This window comes from Pteropus vampyrus, unplaced genomic scaffold (assembly GCF_000151845.1).
Source record: "Pteropus vampyrus isolate Shadow unplaced genomic scaffold, Pvam_2.0 Scaffold172, whole genome shotgun sequence".
NCBI lineage: Eukaryota > Metazoa > Chordata > Mammalia > Chiroptera > Pteropodidae > Pteropus > Pteropus vampyrus.
This window is the reverse complement of record NW_011888953.1, coordinates 262,395-284,662: the sequence shown is the minus strand read 5'-3', so window position 1 is coordinate 284,662 and position 22,268 is coordinate 262,395. Positions and strand designations below refer to the sequence as shown.

Sequence of the window (22,268 nt, the reverse complement as noted above, 5' to 3'; positions counted from 1 at the left end):
ACTTTGGTTCAGTAGCCTAAACTGGGGCTTCATTTATGGGGTAAGCATGAACGAGATTGACATTTGATATGTGATGCTGGCCACAAGCTCTTGTTCATGGACACGCCTGGTTTTCTGCCTCTGGCTTAAGACTAATCCAGATTCACCTGTGCGAAAGTGCACTCCAGCTTGGATCCGCCCAGCCAGCCTCTGCCTGAGATCTACGACCAAGGGCCCAAGGTCCCCCAATCACCCAGCACCTTCTCCCCAGGAAAACCCTCTTGGGAAGACCCTGTGGTTGATAGTTTTCTCCTCACTGTGACTTTAAGTCAGTGGGTTATTTTTCCAGAGCTGGTTTCATTTAAACCTTAACCTTAATCTCTATATAATAAAGAATTTTAGGCATTTCAGAGCCATCAGCAAAGATATCTTTTGAAGCCTAGCCCATGCTCCTTGTAACTAACTGCTTATTCATAGTTCCATACACCTGACTTGTCATCAGGCGGAGTCACTAGCAGCTATGAGCCTGAGGACCACCCTCCTCTTGCACAAGCAGCTGGCACCAACGTGCCATTTTAGCTTTTCCAGCAACACTCACGTGGGTGTTTAAGTAATGCCATCAGTGTTGTCCTCCTCAAATCCAAAGCAAGGCATCCTCCTCCTCTGTCATTAGCAGCATAAAGGCAGTGGTGATGTGTACTACAAACACACTTTGAAATCCGATGCAGCCGATCCTACAAACAGAAGATTCCCTGGTGCCCTGTCTGGTGCTCACTGCGCAGACCAGGAGGGCCAGGGGCTTGGAGCACTTCTTCAGCCTCCGCTGCACATCTGAGTTTTCGCTTGTCCATATTTCCCAAATCTGTTCAAAATGAATCCATGGTATTTCATCAGATATATCCATTGGGATTCTCTATTTCTGTTTGTATAACTTCTTACTGGCCTTAAGCCTTAACCTTAACAAATTCATGTCGGCATTACATTTCCATGGCGGGCTTGCAGGTATTAGAGCATGATGGATCATGTCCCAGCCATGAAAATGTTTCAGGATAGTGTTATACGTGCTCTCACCAAGAGGTGGGACATGGGAGAGAGGAGGAAGGGAGGGAACATTTGTCGTGTCCCTCTTCTAAATGAAATTGTAATGTGTTTCAAGGTGTGTGACAAAGTCTGGGTTGAGCTTGAAATATATGCAATTTAATTCTTATCAAATGATTGACAAAATGATCACTGCATACCATGTCATAATTGTTATGGATTTAAAATTCACTTAAAATCCACAAAGGATGGTTTCTTCATCCCTGTATCCTGTCTTCTAGCATTCTGACACGTAGAGTAGATCTTCATTTATTTGTTGAGTGAATGAATCAGCATCTAAATCCTGACCTGGAATTTTCCCAGTCATACCCCACAGTGGTCAGTAATGCCCTCTATCTCTAGTGCTAACCAGGTCTGGGTTGAATTAGGATCCCTTTCCAGTGGGAGTGGTCTGGAAATAGCTGTACACTATGGAATTCAGGACCAATGGCCTCTAAGAGGCCCCAAGCATCCCCGGGCCCTACCCTAAGTCCTGATTTGTGGGTCTTCTCTGTGGAAGGAATGATCTCACCTTCCTGCTGTATACTTCAGATGCCACCAGGGTCAGGATTCTGCCCTACACACCAGTGCCCAGAAGCCTGATGCCCTTCCTAAGTTTTGTCAACCTTTTTCCAGGTGACTGAACTCTGTGCCCTATGTACCAGTCACTGGCCAACATCCTACACTGAATGAACCAGTCACCCAGCACCAACCACCTGATGGCACCTTTATCTGTTCCCCACCTACCTGATTAAATCTCAAATATTGACAGACATAGAGAGGTATAATGAGGGCTGCAGATTTCAAATCCAAGTTTTCTCTGCACCTTTGGACATTGAACCTGAGATTATGAAAGACCCTGTTTAGGAATCATATGGATGGCTGGATCAATTTTTCCAGCCCTATTCCTTAAATATCAGTTTTCCCTATTCCTTAAATATCAGGTTTATCCAATTTTCCAGTAAGAGCCTGTCTTGAAGTATGATATTCTCAAAAGTAAAAGACCAAGTTATATTGATGTAATCATTAATTTCTTAATCTCTGACAATGGAAGAAAACTGGTATTTTGTGTATTTTCTAATCTTTTAGTAAAACTTTGCAAATGTGTATAAGGAGAAATAATAATGAGTAGAGCATTTGACTTCTAGATAACCATGCGCTATGTGTAAGTATTAATAGGTTCACATTAGTGGAGACTGAATTGGTGATATTTACTATGCTATATTTTGGGGAGCCTCGGCTTCCCCCAAAATGAGAGGTTATTTTTTGAGGTAAGGACCATTTGTGCCTGCCTAACATTTAGGGCACATCCTCCCTCTTCCTCCACCCAGCCATTGATGCAGCTGCGTCCCTGGTTGGAGCAAGAGGCACCATGCGTTTCTCAACAATAGCTCATGATCAGAGGATATGTTGTGATGACCGTAGAGCAACAGGGAAATGGGGAGAAATCAGTCAAAGAGCCCTGCCCTGTGTCATGGCACAGATTGGCCAGATCAGCTTTAGAGGAGTAGAATGCTGCGCAGTGCCCATTGTGCCATTCTCAGCCCCAGCCAGTCTTGCAGGCTGGTATATGACTCTGCCTGACTTGCCTGGTGAGCCGTGCCAGCACCATACTCTCTGGATGTTTGCTCTGAACCTCACAGGCACAGCTGACTAGCTTTCTCTCTCTTTACAGCTATCACTAAGTCTGACTTCCTAGAAAGCTCTTATTAAGGAATAGAAAGAGTTAGATTAATTCACTGTCTATCCTGGCTATATTTGCATGTCAAACTAATATAGCAATCGTGGGTGTGAAATGCGAAAGTATAACTACCCCCAGTATGACCAAACTGTCTTGTCTTATTTCCATTGAATGGGTGCTAAAAACCTGTGTGTTCTCGGGTATTAAAAAAAAAAAAAAACTTACTTTAAGGAGAAAATAGAAGAATATTAAAGACAAAAATAGAAGGATATTAAGCACTTTCATTAACGTGAGATATATTTAAAATGAAACTATTCCCTATTGAATTTTTGGGAGGCGATTTCTCCAACATGTTGATAGGAGTGGGTTGCTATGTCCACTGATGCCTTAAAGCATAAGATAGAGGGGAAACACCGACATTCCTGGCTGAAATGAAGAGACTGTGGCTGCTGCTAAGCCCCTAGTTGGCATTCAGTAAATATGGTGTAGATTACTGAATGATTTCTGAGTTCGTTGATAAGAGCTATGTTGGATCTGCATTTGAACTGGTTATGCATTTGAATTGGTTATGTCCCTCTGGTGCTGTGATCCCCTCCTTGGCTATCACTTCCTTGGAGTAGCCAAAAGCTTAGACTGTCAGAGGGTATAGGAGGGCACACGGAGCCTGTGGAAAAGTTCCGTGGTGGGGAGAGGAGAGGCTGGTTGGTGGCCTTGGCTGGTACTCAGACAACTCACAGAAATGCATAGGGAGTAGACTCAGTTAGTAGTGTCTGCACCAGTCTCATCTGATTCCTGTCTGCACCAGTCTCATCTGATTCCTGTTTCCTTCTCTGTCATGGTCAGGAAAAGCAGTAGAAATTAGGGATTTCAAAGCATCAGTCTTGGACTTTATCTGGATTGAGTTTGAATCCCAGCTCTGCCTTTTATGAGCTGTGTTTTTTTGTTTGTTTGTTTGTTTGTTTAGGTTGAATTCCCCAGAAGCCAGATGCTGAGATGAGGATTTAAGTGAAAGTAAATTATTAGAAAATGTTCCAGGGAGAAACTAATAGGAGAGTAGGGAAATGAGACAGGGAAGGTCAAGAAACCAAACAAGGATGTAATATCAAGCACCGTCTCACAGTGGAGTGGGCGGGTGTGTGTGGGGGGCGCGGGGTGAGTATCTGTCTCAGTGCCCCCACGAAGCAGTATTTCAAGTTGTCCAGATCAGCTGGTATCCAGATCCAGCCCTCAGTTGGTAGTTAAGGGCTAACTCCAGGAGGATGTAAATTTCTAGACACTATCAGTTCTCCAAGTGCAGATTAAGATGACTCTAGCAGCCCCTGGGCAGCCAGCAGAGACACAGGTGCTGGTTGTTGGGCGTGAAAACACACAGGGAGTCTATGTGTGCAAAAATGGTTACGGGATCCATATCGGCAAAGCACCGACAGCATCTGCTACAGTGGATTTGGTAGTTTCTTATTCAATTTGAGCCTCAGTTTTCTCATCTGTTAAATGGGAGGAAAATAACTTGTTTAAATTCATTAGGAAGTAACACAAGTAAATCACCTATTGTAATTACACAGGAAGAGCACATTAAGTATTCAATAACTGGTAACTTCCATTCGCTTCAAATTGAATTACCACAAAGCCTGAGACCTAAATAAACATGCAAACTAAACAGATGTGTAGAATTTGATTTGTAACAATATGTGCCTTAAAGAAGCAGTTCAGTTGCATAAGAAAGTTGTGGAAGCTAGAGATAATTTGAATAATGACTCCAGAAAACTGTCTGGAAGAAGATTCTAATGTTTAAGATATTTTCAACAGTAAAACTAAGACACAATAGCATAAACTTTTATAAACTTTTATAGCAATGAGGCTACCTACCATATTTGTAATTTTAACAATGAATGTTCAGAGGATAGCTTTGATAAAACCTTAGCGCTCTAGTTCTTATACTTCTAAAATTAATAAATTTAAATCCGATCATCACAGCAAGTGGGTCTGTAGTGAGTAGACTGATGGTGGGAGTGATATTGGGTGAGTTAATTAAGTTCAGTGACTACTCATTGAGCATTTGCCTGGTGGCAGATCTGATATCAAAGGAGTAAGGCACCATACCCCAGCCTCGTCACCACGTGGGCTGGGTATGTGGAGAGACAGAATTAAAACCAGTTTATTGTAATAAGTATAATAGAAGCACTTTAGTGGATCCAGTTTTAAGTACTTTCTAACTAATACATCAGTTAATCTCACAGCAATCCTAAAAGGAAAGTTCAATTATTGCCACGTTTTAGGTAGGGACACCAAGAATCATTATGTAACTAAGTTACATAATTAGTGACGGCAAAAGGACAAGTTCAACCCAGGCAGTCTGACCTCAGAGTGCACACTACACTGCCTCTCGTGTCCCAGGATTCCCATGGTGGCTAACTAATGAGAGGGCTCACCTCTGTAGGCATGTCAGCTGATTTATGGAAGTTGCATTTGTTGTACATGATCAGTCTAGCTAAAGAATCATAGTTATATTATGTTTAAAAGACAGGTGGCAATTCCATGAACTCCTTCTTTAAATCTCCTTAGATTAAGATTCATTAAATTTAATGTAGCACTTAAACTTTCAATGTTAAACCTCAATATTTCATATATGACACATATGTGTGTATATATTATATTTGTGTGTATATATATGATATATAAAATTTATAAGTTGTGGGTAATCGCCTCAAAGTAAATGGGTATCTCTTCCTGAGGCTAAATCAGTAGCCAAGTTTCATGGGGACAGGAGCCTCCTCTTCCCCTTTGAAAAAAGTAGCCTTGTGAAAGGTGCCTCCCAGGCTTCTGGTCACCACCCTCTGGTACTGTCCAGCCCTGTTATCTACCAGGCTTCCCCCCATTGTTCTAGGGGAGTGCAAGGTCTGTCTTAGGGAAGTCAACCCTGGGTGCTCTCCTCTCTATCATTCATGGATTCTTCATGAATGGAGAAGCTCCCCACTCTCAAAGGATTAACATTCTTTGTTTTGCATATAGGGCTTGTGTTGAGTGTTATATTGTTCTTACACCATTTTTCTGATCGGATTTGTCAATCCAAATCAGTGGAAGTGAAACCAAGCTTATGAAAACAAAAGTCTTCCATTCACTGGAATTTCTTTTTTTGTGTGTTGCTCTTTTAGGAGAAAGGCAAATTGTCAGAAAAGAAAATTGTATCAAGAAATTATTTTAAAACATATTGGAATGTCTTCTTTGCCATTAATGATCCCATCTAATGGTGTGATGGGAGAAAAAACATTAGCAGTTAGCAACTCTGGGTTATGAATCCAATTCTGTTAGTAATCAGCTCTGTGGTTATAGGCAAAAGCTCTTAAATTTCTCTAAACTCAGTTGTTCATCATCCATGAATAAAACTTTACAGAGAGAAAAATCTAATCTGTCCCTTTCAACTCCGAAATTATTTATTTTTTCTATTATTTCTTACATATGGACATAGTATTCTGCAAGGGATTCCCTTGAACCAAACCCTTGTGCTAGACCTTTTTCCCCTGGGATTTTTTTTTTTTTTTTTTGAATGAAGACAAGGAAGGCAGGCTAATCAAATCTGCAGATGATGCAAAGCTAAGGCTAGCTAACATACTAAACAACAGGTATAAGATTCAGAATATCTTGACAGTCTATAGCAATCAAAACTACCACGGGCCTAAACTACCAGGAGAAAATTTGATAGGGATAGATGTAAAGTCCTGTGTCTAGGTTTTTTTTTGTTTTTTTTTTTTAATTAACTTCACAAATGAAGGAAGTGAAAGTCCTGGCTTACAGCAAGTCCTCTTAGAGACTTAAATTATTTAGTTCATTGCAAATATAATGAACTAAACTGTTACGATTTAGCTGCCAAAGTAAGCTAGCTCAGGCTGCCTTAATAGAAAGGGAGGGTCTAGAACAATGAAAAACACCAGTCGTCTGGTCTGCACTGGCCACAGCATGGCTGGAATAACCTGAAGAATCGTAGCCATCAAGATTTAAGAAGAATATTGACAAACCAGAACAAAACAGACTTAAGGTCAAGACTTTTGATGAGGGTGATAAAGGGGCAATGGCAAGATATTTGTTTTAAAAATGTATCATGTTGAAGAGGGCTTTAACTACCTATTTTTAGGTAGCATGGTAAAATAGTGTAATATACCAAAAACTGTAGACTTGAGAATCAAACACATTCATGTGTGAATTTCAGTTCTATCCATTTCAGCTCTGTGACTCTGAGCAAATTATTTAACTTCTCAGCTTTTCCACTTCTCATCTTAAAATAGAGATAATAATACCTTGCTCAGAAAGCCATCCATGAGAATTAAGCGAGATAGCATGTTAAGTACCTGGTGTAGTTACCAGAAAGAGTTAGTTTTAGTTAGTTTTCAGCTAATCTTCTCTTTGTTTACCTTTTCTTCATGAGGGGAAAAACAAGAACAATTAAATTGCTGTTCAAGAAAGTACTTTATGCCAATTATAGTTATCCTAAAGTAGAATGGGTTGCTGGTTCAGACGGGTGGGGTTAAAGTGTGGGAGTGTGGAGCTGACTTGCCAAGGCATTCTGGCGCCCCGCCCTTGCCCAAACACAGCTTCCTAAAATAATTGTTTTGATTTTATACAGTGGGTTTCCAGGTACAATTTCATGTGAATAAATTATTCAGCAAATTTTTAAAAAGCAGAAAATCGGCAGATAAGATAGATGATCTCTACGATGCCTTTGTTCTCCCTGTTCTGTGCACTTGAGCATTGTCAGAATTGGTGTTTCCTGGAACACGTCATTTACTGCTGGAGACTGAGTTACAAAAGATCCAGATATGTCATGCCACAACACCTACTAAGTTGGGGAATCATTTTAGTAAGTTATAGAAAGATATTCAGTTGTCTATGGCCATGCCACCCTGAACAAGCCCAGTCCCGTCTGATCTCAGAAGCTAAGCAGGGTTGGGCCTGGTTAGTATTTGGATGGGAGACCACCTAGGAAGACCAGGTGCTGTAGGCATTTAAAAAAAAAAAAAAAAAGAAAGATATTCGGTTGTGACAGACAAAAGGATTTCTGGCTACCTCCGAAAGTTTCTCCACATCACTATATCACCATCACTTCTGGCTTACTCCCACTCAGATAATAGTTTTCTCAAAGGCAAAAGATGGAATTAACTTGCCAGTATTTTGACTCTGGGGTTTCTTTAAAACAGCTGATATTTAAATCTACCTAGTCTTCCGAGGAGCGTTAATCATCAGCAGCAGATAAACTTGTAAATGTTCTGAAACACCTCAGACAATTGGTTCTTCAAGTGCATGGAAGTACCCGGATGCTAGCTACACCCAAGTACCTTTGGAAAAGGAGCAGTGTTGGCAAATCAAACATTCATCCTGGGTCAGCAATTTAAAATCAAACCGTGAACCCGCCATTCTCATAGTTTTGGGGAAGTTTGTGTGTTTTTGAGGAAGGTAACTGAATGCAAGTAGTTTTATATGGTACACTGAGTAATTTCCTATAGGATATACTTAATCAGAAAGATATTGTTGGACAGGAACTCATGGAAAAAAAGGTTACAATAGTTTTCAGAGATTGGAGACTTTAGATGAGGGTTTCTCAACCTTGGCACTATTAACATTTTAGGCCAGATAATTTTTATTTTTTTGCAATGTAACATGGTTAGTGGCACCCATGACCTCTACCCACTAGGTGGTACCATAACACCCCCCACCCTCAGTTCTCACAACCAAAAGGTCTCTAGACATTGCCACTGTTCCCTGGGGGGCAAATGGCCCCCAGTTGAGAACCACTGGTTTAGATCCAGTGATTGTATGTGGAAATGATAGGGCCTAGAATTGCTGTGGGGGTCAAATTAGATAAAGCATGTTTTAGTACTCTTAAAAGTAAAACAAATATTTAAACAGATGGTTACAGTACACCCTTTATCTTTTCACTGGTTCATTTGTTAATTCACCTAAGACTTTTTTGAGCCAGGTGCTAGAGACTCATAAATAAATAAACCTTGAGAGGCTTAAAGGTTTGCCAGGTAATCACAGAGGTTAGAAGAAAAAGAGAGATCACGTGCGACATCCCATAAGGAGTATACAAACATAGCATGCACAAAATTTTGTGGGATCCCCAAGAGAAGGAAGGGCTGCTTTCGAACCAAACCATAGAAAATCAGTTGAGCTATACAGCTGAAGCTCTGTAATAGCAATTACCATTTGACTAAGTGTGACTAACTCCTTTTCATGCAGTGCCATACATTCAAGCAGTTTTGCCAGAAGTATTTAAGGTGCATGCTAATAGACAGTACTAGGCACAGAGTGAGGTATTATCATTTTTTAGGGCTATTCTTAATGCAGTATGAAATCTGAATGAGCACTTTAAGAATTCAAGTTGTCACAGACATCTGCTATTTTCCCATCTTTTTTCATACCTGTTGCAATGACAGCAAATGATCAAACATAAATAATAAAATAAAGGTAAAAACGCCAACCCATGTTTCCTTAAGTAGAGTCTTTTACCACCAGAGACACGAGGAATACCAGGTCAAAGCAGCAGCTCAGTCCCGAATATATTCTTCACGCAGACCTTGATCGATTCATTTCAGGGCTGTTGATTCAGAAAGAAATGTTCTTAGCATTGTGAACACCTGTTTTAAATTCTAAACCTAACCTTGTATATTTAGATAAAAATAATTCTGCCTAAGTAATTACCTGCTAGTACCAAGGAGATTGGGTTGACTATCATGAAAGTGACGGAATCTCCAAGTTTTATATCAGGGTGTTCTACATTAGATATTCATTAACAAGGAAACTCCATATAAAAGCCAGTGTGCGTGATGGGGCCGCATTCACATTAAAGGCTGCAGTATTTTTACCCTTTAAACCTCCCCTGAAATTTCACCTATTCCATGTTCCGGAGGTGCTTCTAGGTGGAATAGAGCAAGAGTTGTTAGCTTTAGCATTTGCTGCACGAATGGTTATGAGTCACATTTGTGTTGGAAGATCACCCTTACAGCCTGTCACTCACATTTATTTATGAGAAATGCAGCAACTTAAACATCAGCTAACAAATCCCTGTGAATGCACAGTCACCTCTGAGTGCTTCCAACAAATGCTTCCTGTCACTTCTCTTTCGACAGCTTCAAGAATTAAAGCCTGGTGGAGTGAACTGGGAGACGTACATGAGCATTTATTAAAAGAAGCATGGGAGAGTATGATAACTGCAAAGCCAGCTGTTGAAATTAATATAATTGGTGTGAGATTAAATTTCCTCAATCTAAGACCTGCCTTTTACCACCAGAGAAATTAATCTCCATATTTAAGGCTACAGTAATATGGAACATTCCACATACTGAACTGTCACATGCCTTTAGAGTCACCATGCTATGCTGTTTTTCAAGCATTATAAGTGAAACCAACAGCTGACAGGTGGATCTTGTGTGGTACATTCAGAATCCTTGTGAAAACTTCCCCAACATTATTTTTTAATCTCGATTTGATTATACTTATGTGAAACAAATATACCATATCTAGGCATAAGTATGTATCAATAGCCCATATTTAAATCATCTGTATTATGATTTATAAATCAGGAATTTATTGGATATATTTATGTCTTATCTCTGGGTTGAGCCGATTGTCTTCAGCTCCCCTCACTTGGAAAAAACTATACTTTTTATAAAGTTACCAGAAATTAATTCATTCAACAAAATATTTTGAGCACCTACTATGTGCCAGGCACTATTCTAAGTACTTGGAATGCCTCAGTGAACAAGAAAGATAAAAAAAAACTCCTGCTGTCATGAAACTTTCCTTAGCAGTGTGTGTGTGTGTGTGTGTGTGTGTGTGTGTGTGTGTGTGTGTGTGTATCTGTGTGTTTTGAAGAGAGCAGGTAGGTGGGCGAGGCAGATGAAAGGGCTATGGAAAATGATCCATTTGTTCCTCATTGGAATGTACCCAAAAGTTGATCTTGAATATTTTATATGAATCTCCTAGGTTCGAAATGTGAGAAACCAATTTAAAATAATTTGACACTAAATGTGTCCTCATGGACTGTCTAGAACCTGCAGCAGTGACCCTCTCTGGTTATTGATGAGGAAACCCAGGCCCAGAAGGGTTAAAGGACTTACTCAAGAATCCAGCAGTTACTGGCAGGAGTGGGGCCAAGATACAGACTCCTGCGGTGGTGGACGGTCCTCTATAGGTTACCCTGTGACAGCAAGCAACCTAGTTGCTGAAATCTACTTGAAGATCTGTTTTGAAACATTGCAAAATTGGAAATATCTTAAGGTGCATGCCGAGTTGGCACCCTCACGGCAGAGTGGTCAACAGCAAAAAGATTTTGAGATGTGTGAATTAGATTGCAAGACCCCCATGAAATCACTCTGCTCTCCCATGTGGCAAGCCGGCCACAGAAGTGTGACCCCTGATTTATGCGTCCTCATTCATCTTTCTCACAAATTAAACTGATCGTTTTCCTTCTGCTTCCTGGGGTACCAGAAGACACAGCTAGAGGTGAGTCTGTTGACCTTGCCATCACAGCTTTCTCTTATTAGTGTCTCCATCCCTGTTCTGCATATAACTTGGACTTGGCCATCATTCTTAGAGTTCCAGTAAACCATTTGATGAAAAAATTGTTTACAAATCCAAGTTAAGAACAGAATTTAGAAGGCACCGCATATTATGATGGAGTGGAATAAACTGAAATCAACAGTCTTGGTTTCTAGACTCACCACCCTAAGGCACCCTCACTGGAACTTGGTTTCCCCAGCTGTAAATGAGGTTTTAAGATCTTCCTACTTACAGGGTGGTTGTGAGGATTAAAAGGTTAAGAGAGAATATGTCTGTAAAAACACTGAAAACTGTAAATTGTAATTCACACTTAAGCAATTTCAGTTACTTCTGCCCCTTTTCTCTAAAGACAAGTTAGTAGAGGGATAGACGAGTTTACCATAATTTTGAAGGTTGCTTTAGGCATATTTTATGTTAGTAAAATTAGTCTTCTGAGAGTTGGCAGGGACCTCAGACATCCAAGGGACCAACTCTGGTCGTTACTCAGAATAAGCTGGGAGTTTTTTTGAAAAATACAGATTCATGAGCTCCATACCTAGAGCTTCTGTTGCATGAGACCTAGAGTGATGCCCTGGATTTTGCTCGTTTGCATGTTCTGTATTTGCGATTATTTTAGGAAATCTCCAAACATGAATCTGAAGATTAGCTGTTTTAGGAAACCTTGCTCCAACTTCCTGCTAACGCTGAACTTCTCCTTCCATTCTTGGCTTCACTTAGAAATGGAAAGCCATTAATTACTCAGGCTCTCATCTTTTCCACTCAGTTAACCTGCTCCCTTGCACTCCCATTACTTGATACCCCACCTTGACAGCTGCTATTGCCAAGCATTGACATTCATCTCTTTGACATCCTCTTCTTTCTACTTGCTGCCCTCTAGTGGAAGTGCTGACAAGCAGTGAAATATTTAAATGGTAGCTCCAGGGGTTGGCCTGTCTGAACTGGTGAGCTCACAGGGGTCAGTGCAGGTCCCCAGAGGGATGTCCACAGACCACAGCTATAAGAGAAATCACTAGAATAGCCTCAAGCTGTTCGGACACTTTTTACCATTTGTTCTAAACTTACATTTAGAACAGAGCTTTATAAAGACCCTGGTATCTATTTATGAGTTTTCCCAGGTTTCAGAAATGTACCTGGGAAAGATTATCCTTGGGACAGTTTTGTGTCATTGTCTTTCATTTCTCTCTCTGTCATTCACCTCAGTTCCACCAAATTGCAAAAGAAGATAGCTCTTCCCTACCTCTCCCAACCTTGGGATTTTCCAAATCGTGCAAAAAGTGAAAAGGTAGATTTTTTAATCCTTACAGTTTAGAAGCTTCCAGTTACCAGGTGAAAGAGACTGACATGAACTCAGTGTTAACAGTGTAACAGACACTTAGGCCATGTGTTCACCTTGCTCTCCTCTAAGACCTGTGAGGTGCCTGTAGTAGGCCTTCTAAGCCAGGATATAGTGAGGTTGGGAGAGTTTGAGAAGATTGTGGTATGTCACATAGTGAGGTGCAAAGCTAAAACTGGAACTCAGATGTAGCTGTGAAAAGCCCTCATGTGTACCTATGCTGTGCAACCTCCATGAAGAGATTGTTTAGTCTGGCAGGTGGGTAAGTTTGGATAGGAGATGAGGACAGCAAAAGCCACAAAACCGATGCCAAGTTAAGAATAGATAAATCTAGGTAGATGCCAGAACTCCTGCAAGCTTTGGTGAAACCACATAGTTATCTACATTAACCAGCAAAGCAGAACTCATAGGCCAAACACCGTAAATAAAAAGGATAAACTCATGCTGGTACAACAACCACGTAGGAGCCTGTGGGGGATGGATGTACACACACACACACACACACACACACACACGCACACACACGCACACACACACACGCACACACACAGTTTAATACTCTTGCATCTAGCATGAGTTTACCCTTTTTATGGTGGTGGTTGCTTACTCTTTTTGTATCCTTGATTTTTAATATCTTGGTAAGTTATTTATTGATATTTTTTTCTTAAGGAACATGAATGATGTAAGATTTCATTCGACTGATTTTTTTTCTTACCATTGTATATCCTTATTATTAGAATACTGCCATACAGCCTATTTAATTTATTAACTGGAACATGCACACATCGCTGAACTGCCTTTTTCACTGTAATGAGTGAAAATACAGCTCTGTGTAGATAAGAAAATTTGTTTTGAGCCCTAGACCCAGCCTTTACTCTCTGTGTGAACAGTATAATGTGCAAAGAACAATACTTAGATCTGGATTCCAGTTCCCTGCCCTCCTGCCATTTTGAACTTTGTTAACCAGGGCCAGGTAAGTAAACTGCAGTAGGCCTTAGTTTCCTCTGTAAAGTCAGGATTACATTACATCTGTGCCTCAATGGAGCAAGCTTGTCCAAAGAATTCCTTTACAGCCCTGGGAGCTATATTTTCATTCATGTAATAGTTGATGCCCCTGGATAGTTAAATGAAAATTGTGTCAATTAAAATGAACTAGCCATTGTTTGAATCTGTTTTTCCACTGGCTTGCATGAATTCGGCTTTGTCTTCCTTTTTGGTAGGTACTCAACCGAGAGGATTCCTTCAATCTGGTTTCCTCTCTTATGATTTTTCTAGTTCATAAATAGCCTATAAACAAACACTAAACTGGCATAGTTAAAAGAATCCTAGGTTAAGCCTTCATAAAACAAATACGCCTATGTAAATAACATTTTTAATTTTGTGTTATTTTGTTGTGAGTTTGAGTTTTCTGGTGTAGGGCACATCTGGCTGGATAGCTGAAGGCTGAGCTCCGGGCAGTCAGTCAGTATGCAAACTCCACCCCTGGAATGTTCCATGCAGCTTCCTATGCCTTCTTCTCACAGCTGATCACTGATGAGCTTGTAGGGTGTAAGAATTACAGCCTCACACCCTCCAGTCCCCTTTGCTATATATTTGTTTAGTTTGTTACTGTTCTCCTAGCTTACTTGTTTAAAATCAAAAATTTAAAAAGTATTTTAGCCCATAAAGTTTGACCCCCTTGAATTTTCAAGATTCCAAAGAGTAATCATCTCTTTATTTTTTGATGGATAAATAAAAGTACAAATATAATCACTGTAACAAACTTGGAAAAAAAAAAGGGGGGGCATTGGTAAGGCTGAAAGAGAGAATGCTAGCAAGGCTAATCTGCCAGCATTACAGCTGGCCAAATTCTCTTTCTACCACTTACGTGGTGTAAGCTTAGGGAAGTCACTTCACCTCTCTATGCTTCAGTTTCCTGTAAAAGGGGATAGTAGTAGTGTCTAGCATGCAGGGTTATTGTGAGGATTAAATACATTAAGGCATGTAAATGACTTAAATCTATCTGGCACATAAATGCTCAATAGATAGAAGCTATTATCGTTACAGAACTAAAGAACGAGAACCCAGAGTTGTACAGTTTGGTGGGATACAGATAATGTTTCCCTTTCTTCTTCCTCCTCTGCCTTCTCTGGCCCCATTTTGCTTAGCCACCCTTGCCTTCTAGTTCTCCTCTCCCAACTTAAGAATTTTCGGCGAAAATGTTTAGAAGAGAAGAGGATGTATGCACTTTGGAGGGCGCCAAGCTTCTTGACAGTCAAGTATACTTTTCAGCTAAAGCGACTGTATCCAACAGTCATGGGCCTTATGACAACAGAAAGAAAGCTTTTTTTCCCCCCTCAGGAAATGGGTTTAACTTTTTGATGGCTGGATCTCTTTGGATGGATGGATGGAAATTGGCTCAGGGATAAAATGAGACAGTTGGACTCAGGGATCTAAAGGATGAAGGTCGAGGGGATGTCATTGTGCTTTTAGGAGCGACGTTTACTCCGCACAGCCCACTGGTCTTTCTTCACCAACCTTTGGTTTTAGTTGTTGCATTCTCTGTGGGTGACACCCACGGTCGCATATGGAAGTCAGTCTAGGGGCAGAGTTACCCTCAGGCCTTCAGTGCCTTTGGTGAGTCTCTGCAGACTCCCTGCTCTTCCCATCCTCACCAGGCCCCGCTGACCTCAGAGGGCCCTTCTTGCTGGGCCATGAATGCATCCGAGCCAGCGGGCTTGGGATTACCGCCAAATCTGAATGAAGGTGCAAAATATATGACTAAAATAGCCCTAACCCGTGGCGCTGGGTATAGCAGAGATCCATGGTTTATAAATAACAGGGATGGGGGGCAGGGATAGAGGGGTCAAAATAGTGAGTTGTTGTCCAGTACTTGAGGTCAGTCTCACCATTCTAATACTGAACCCAAAAGTGATAGACAATAAAAGAAATGGGCTCCCTGAATAAAATTAACTGCACCTGGGCTTGTTTATTTTCTTATCAAGATATTTGTAACTTTGGCAGTAAGCAGTTTAAAATGAGATTTCTTTTATGTGGACTACAATGAACAAAACATGTATAATTTAAAAACAAACTAATGAAAAAACAAAAGCAAGAAACAAACCCCATAAGGACATAATGTTTTCCTGAGGATAGTCTAAGGCTGGGATGCAACAGGAATGGGAATATTTATGGATCTTATTGAAATGGTTTCTTTCTCCTCTAAATAAAGCCACCATTACAGGGGAATGGATGAACTAAAGACAGAAGGAATAAGGAAAAAAGAAGGTCAGTAACTTGGGAAAGTTTTCTTTTTCTTTCCCCCTTTCTGTTTTTTGGTTTTGTTTTTCCCTTTCGAAGCCAGAAGGAATCTGAATTCTGGTCTACGACTCCCAAGACCAGAGGGTCAGGGAATGCCCCACAGAGGCTGGAAGCTGTGATCTTATCATTAATGTAAACCTCTTTTCCTTCCTTCCTGGGGAACTTAGGCAAACAAAACTGCCCAGTCTTCCTGTTTAGTGGCAAAAGCTTCGCTACTTTCTCTTTCGTCTGGGAATGTAAACTTCAGAGGATATTTTTTGCTATTGTTTCCTTTAAAGAAACAGAAACTTGACTTAATCTTTTCACACACCCTTTCTCTGGCACAGGGAGATCACAGCTAACTAAAGAACAAGATGAGAGGCTTAGGCAGATGGGGCCACATGTCCTCCCCGGAGCTCAACCACATTTCCTCTCCACCATCACCTCTTCCTCCCACCCCTGCCTCCTCCATCTCCGCCATACTTTGAGTTGTAATCTCCTAGGAAGAGTAACCCATTGGCTCAGGGCCAATCTTCTGAGAAGCTGATTGAACTTGTTTTTCACTCCTTGCCAGGACCTTTATCTTTGCCAGAGAGAGCTGAGTCAGGAAGACTAAGATCTTCAGAGATAAAGTGTGTATTGTTTAAAATTGTGATAATTTGCTGTCTGTTTTGAATCTCATTCTCAAAATCACAATGATGCCTTGAGTGAGATCATACTGATGCAGCTTCTGGGAGTGTCAGGGAAGCTTCTCTGATAATTCAGGCTTTGCCAGCTGGAGGTCAGGCAGTGGTACATTGTGATCTTTTAGATTGGAAATCCTGCTCTTCCTTGAAGATTATGCCCCATGCTGTTGAGGATTCTGTAATCAACTTCTTCGGTCATTTGTTTAACAATCAGTGAATTCACTTATTTTTATAATTATTCAGGCCATAGTCATATATTTTACTCACAACAGTTTATGAAAGCTACATCACCTGCCTCACTGAAACTGAGAAACATTAGATGAACAACACTCCCCTAGACAACAGTCAGAAAACCCTTTCATGAAAGGAAATGAAGTACTTTTCCTGTAATGATTTGTTCTTAGTGAACCCATAGTGGCTCCAAGTGGCCTGTTGTTTCCTTGCCAGGTGCTCAGAAACAATTTAACAATTCATCTAGAATGTTGCTGGGGATTGAGGTTAAAGGTATAATTTTAAGAATCCACCTTTTTAACCTATTCGAACATTGGAGTATCCTACTTTTGTCTAGTGAAAATCTTCAGAAATAACCAATGTCTATTGGTCCATTTGTGCTTTTAGGATCTGGAATAGAAGTCATCTGATCGTGAACACTTGAACTCATCAGTAGCTTTGAGATTATACTTATTGTCCCATTGGCTTTAGCCTTCAGTTTTATTAACTACCATTATAACTACCATTAACTCTGGTCTTCATATTTTTACCCTTGACTAACGAGAAGTAATGTCTGTAAGAGTTCCCCATTGCTTTCCCTTTCTTTTCTGAGTTGAATCATTTTTTTCTTATTTTCATAGAATTTTAGAGTTTTATGAGATAAGGAAAAATGTTTTTCAGTTTATAGCTTTATCTTTTAAGTGTAAAAGTTCTGAACTACTCATTATTTTTAAAAAATTATAGTGTGTGTGTGTGTGTGTGTGCGCGCGCGCGCGTGTGTGTGTGTGTGTGAATTTTTTTTCAGTATTTATTTGGCCTCTGTCTTTCAGTGCTTCCTGAATATTTAAAGGTCATTTGTGCTGCATGTGAGAAAACTGAGCGGCTACCCAAGCATGAGTTTTAATTTAAGGTGGAAATGATTCCTTTGAGTTAAGTTGTTATTCTTGGAACAAGTAATGGGTCTCAAAAATTACAATCTAAACATAGCAAATCATGAGATTTGGTACTATCACTTGGCAAGACTAGGTGAGACTCAAGACCAGTAAGTTCAGCTGTAGAGAAATGGTGGTGAGAGATTCGGAGCTGGAGAGGGCTGGTAGGAGGTGAAAACACTTGTGAATAGCCCTGGGACCCTGGGAGTCAGCACAGGGTCTTTGGGAAATTGGGGAGGGGAGAGGCAACATTAACCGATTGCTTCATTCATTCATTCATTCATTCACTCATTCATTTATTCATAAATGCTTATTGGGAACATCCTGCATGCCTGGCATCATCTTAGTTTCACTGAAAAGGGTGAGGGAGACACAAAATGAGATGATAAGACTAAATGAGAAGCACTCGCTCTCCACCCTCAGTTACAGCTGGGCCAGCCCCATGTGAGTATGCTTTTCTGTTCTGAACACACAACGAAACACTTAGTCAGAAGAGTAAGCTATATACAACTTCTACTTTGACACATAATGTTTCAAAATAATAAGAAGAAAAATCCCAGAAGAGTCTATCTATAACCATTTTAAAGAGGTTTAAGATTAGAATTAGAAAGAAGTATTTCTTTGGGGAAATTATTAGTCTAATGTTTTCTACTCAGCTACTAAACATGATGTGTTTCAGTTTTCTTCTTTCCTTTGGTTATTGACGTTTAGTGGCAGACTGCTGTGTTGGCGGCATGATAGAAATGTGGTCAGGGAAATGGAAACAAGATTCATTCAATACTCAAGAGCTTCTCTCCCCCTCAAAGTAACCACAGATCATCAGCTTTTGCCACATGTTCAGATTGCAAACCATCTACAGAACGTTAAAGTTTTCTATTTCAACCAGTTGTCCCTGGATTTTTACTACTTAAACTCTACTGTGGGAAACATGACTATAAACCAGCATTGAAAATATATAATTTTTGATATTAAGAAGCAGCATTACTCATCAGAATGAGTACATGCTTATTGACTTTCTAACGGGTGACGTCTAATGGATTTGCAAGATCAGAAACACAATGTGTATGCCTAGAACCGATGAAGCTGTTTGCAGGGAGTATGGAGTGAAATAACTACTTGCCTTCCATATTGGATTTCTTTGTAGAGCTGTGTGTGTGTGTGTGTGTGTGTGTGTGTGTGTGTGTGTTGCCAGGACTGCGGTTGATTCCCCGGATGTGAGCCTAGCAACTTGTTTTTCAGTTCAGCACAGTAAAATCTGAGCAAAAGAAACCTCCCTGTTGGCCACCCACCTCACAGTCTCTAAAAGGGAACTCTGCAGAGAAGCATTCCACACTAGGTCAATGTACAGTTCGGCAATCAAAATGAAAAACACTTGAGCTGAGTTGTCTACCATTTGCTATATCTTCCAGCCCTGGTTTAAAGGATCGCGGGGAACCCTGCAAGTTTAAGTAGTTTTGGCAGACAAGGAAACAGCTGTAACATTGTCGGGGGTTGTCTGTAGGAGCTGTGCAGGCTGTTGACAGCCCTTAGAAGGCCCAGAAAGGGGGCAGATGCTTTCTGAGTTAGGTCAAGGGAGTGGTAGCGGCTGGGTTCGCGAAGCAAACTTTTGACCTCATTATGAGACAAATGGCTTTCTTGTGGACCTTGTCTTGTCAGGACTAGTTTTCTCTTTCAGAACCAGTGAGTGGGATCTTTGGTTTTTAAACTGTTTCATTTTTATTACAAGTTAGATGTTCTTAGAGCTGCAGTTCTCAGAGGGAAGGTAAGGAGTAGGAACTGGATAATGTCCCTCTATCTCTGTGTCCTCTATCTCCCCCCGGCGTGGCGAAGTCACGCTGAAGACTGTTGCACCTTGGATGTGCCATCTGGGCAATTGTGCAATTGGCAAGGATGTTTCAGCATCTAGGGGGCTCCGCACTTCTCTCTCTGAGACTCCTTCTCCTCTGTCCCTGCCTTCCCCATGGGCCCGACTCGACACCCTCCCACTGTTCTCGCTGCCTGGGCATCCCTCCGCCTCTCCCAAAAGAGCTCGAGACCTTGGGCTTTCTTTTCCACCTCAAAATCTGTTTTCATGTGCCTTGAATTTGTGGCCCATGGAAAGAATCATATGGAGTAATTTATGTTGAGGCATAACTAGCTGAGTATTTCGAATGTGATAACACTCTCAGGGGTATGTGCATTTTAATAGGGGACCATGATTCATCTAGATGAATAAATCTCTAATGGTACTATCTCTGCTCTTTGTACCAGCAGATATGGACATTTTGGGGACCAATGGAGTCTTTCTTCAGCCCCTCAGGTCATACTCTCTATGTAAAGAACCAGCTCCCCATATTTTCCTTTTAAAGATGTAGAGTTCAGTCATTATATCTTAGAAAACATTTATCTTTACACTTTGCCAAAATTCAATGAAATATGTGAAATTTTTTTTTAAATGTATTTTTTTGCTTCCATTTATGGAATTTCAAATTCCGTTAATTTTTGGTTGTTAAAGCAAAGCTCCAATCAAACCGAAAGAACCCCTTGATATCCTTACTTGTAGATTTTTAAAACTTAAGAAAACTGCTGTTAACCAAAAATAAGAAGTAATGCCAGATGGACGAACTGATAAGGAGAGATACCTTACTCTGGTCAATTAGAAAAGGGTAGTAATTGCCCTGTAGAAAGCAATAATCAAAAGGAAATCTAAGATTTCTAAGATTCTTCATGAAGGCCAAGCAGTTTCCAAATGGAAAACCTGTCCTCTACCCTCGAAGTTCTATTATAAACTTGTAGTTTAGAAGCAATGGATGATGGGGACGTCATTCTTATGAAAATGCTAGTTCATTATACAAGCATTATTTATTGATACAAAACAAAAGATACTGTAAAAACATTTGTAAAAATCAATATTGGTATTCAATTTTTAGCCGTATGATTCCATGTTATCCTTTTCTTGGATGCAAATGCTTTGTGTCAGGTACCATGTTTCGTAAGTCTACATAGCATTTAGCAAAGTAGACTATTTTGTGTAGGCACTTAGTAAATTCTTGTTTAATGAGTCTATATAGTTTTATTTTGCTTTCTGTGTTGTCTTTAGGATATAGGGGGTTAAGTCAAGGGAAACTGTCTCTTAGAAGCTTTTATATATCGGTATCGATGTCAAAGTAACTATTTTTGCTTTCAACTGATTTGGTGACCATTATATGTCTATATAAGTATATACAGATATAGCCATAGAGCCCCACCTATATTCAAGGTGTTGAACACTGGGCAGCTGAAGAAGCAAGAGGTACCATTACTTCAGTCTTTCTTGCCAAATCGGCTCCTGGCTTTACATTGGTAGAGCCACCTCGTAGGGAGGCCTCAAAGGCAATGGCCCTGCTGAAGATATTTCTGAAGGCAGTGCACTGGAATTTAAAGTGAGGCCTGAGAGATAATCTGCATTTTCCTCTTGTAGGGGAAATCTCTCAGCTGGAAATAGATGCTTTCAGATACTTGATGCAACTCCTGTGTCCTCTTTTGAGTTAAGTGGGCTACTAACTGTTCTTGAGGCTTGGAAATGGTGGCTGATCTTCTTAATTGGGAACTCAGTTACTGGTTTCTTAAGCAGGGTTTTGAAGTTGGAGGATAAAGAGGACACAGGACAATAAATAGACTTAGAACAAGGGGTCATTTATCTAGTCCAGCTTCCCTTCTTCCAGCCACCACCCAAAAATGTGCCTGAATCATCCTTAGAACATTAAAAGAAATCACTTGCAGTCCCCAAACCACCTGTTTCTATTTGGAAACCCTTATCATCAGAGAACATTCCTATGCATCTAACGTAAATGGCTCTTTATGAATGGTAAACATATTGGCATTGTCAGAGTTTTGTCAGCATTGTCAGAACTTTGCTCATGAAAATATCTCATTATCTATGTGTAGCCTATCACTTTAGTCTTCTTGTCTTCTAGATCAGAAGTTCCCAAACTTTTCAAATGTGATCCCCATTTAGTGTCAACTTCTACAGCCCCGCCCCCCATCACCTGCCGTGCCTTTACTTACTGAAGTCGTTAGGCAGTGCGTGGAGGCGCCATGGATTCTGGGGTTCACATAACCCCACGCTTACTCTCACGCCCACACAGGTGGATCAGTCCTCAGTTTGGGAATCCCAGTTTCCGGCTGAATAACCCTAAACCTTTCCATCATTTTTTTGTAGCTCTTACATGCTTTCCTTTCATCTTCCTTAAAATGTGAAGACTACAGTGCATATATTATTAAAATAATGTCACGACCAGTGCTATGTTTAGAGAAAGCTGACTTTTTACCCTGTCTACTGAGGTAGTAATGCCAACGGTAGACTCTTTAGAATGATCACTTTAGTAACAATAGATCCTAGAGCACATGCACTGTAACTTTTTAAACAGTTTTCTATACTTAGTAAGGAACCTACATAGTAGAACAGTAATCCTCAGACTTTTATGTCACGAGGCCCCTTTATGTATTCTTCCAAATTACTGAAGACACCAAAGGGCTTTTTTTTTTATAGAGGTTATATTGATAATTACAGTACCAGA

At 40.4% G+C, this 22,268-nt stretch overlaps 1 protein-coding gene and 1 pseudogene across 1 annotated transcript in view; both read left to right on the top strand.

The window, feature by feature from the left end:
- The window catches only part of GHR (growth hormone receptor), a 228,708-nt gene that overhangs the window by 111,878 nt on the left and 94,562 nt on the right, over nt 1-22,268 (top strand). The window lies entirely within an intron of this gene.
- LOC111746028 lies at nt 7,615-7,733 on the top strand (annotated as a pseudogene).